The following is a 313-nucleotide window of genomic DNA, read 5'->3' as shown; positions in this document are numbered from 1 at the left end:
GGTGACCGAGGAGTCGCTGAGAACATAAAGGCATTTTCGACTGTGCTCCTGAGTCTCCATACATTGGTTCATTTGCAATCTCACTTTCTATATAACACTCTTATTCTGATATATATAAAACTGGAAGAAATTATATAAAATAATTTTCAGTCAGCTTGTTGTAACGTGAATATATTTTATATTTTCTAAAATAATCGTCGACAATGATTTGCAACATCTCATCTCCGAGTCATGCATGATATGCCGCTTCACATGGTAGATTAATAATATTACCGCTGCAACAGCTGTCATTAGCGGCTGATCGTTTGCGTGG

This window comes from Penaeus monodon, chromosome 21, assembly GCF_015228065.2.
Source record: "Penaeus monodon isolate SGIC_2016 chromosome 21, NSTDA_Pmon_1, whole genome shotgun sequence".
Taxonomy (NCBI): Eukaryota; Metazoa; Arthropoda; class Malacostraca; order Decapoda; family Penaeidae; genus Penaeus; species Penaeus monodon.
This window is presented reverse-complemented; position numbering follows the sequence as displayed.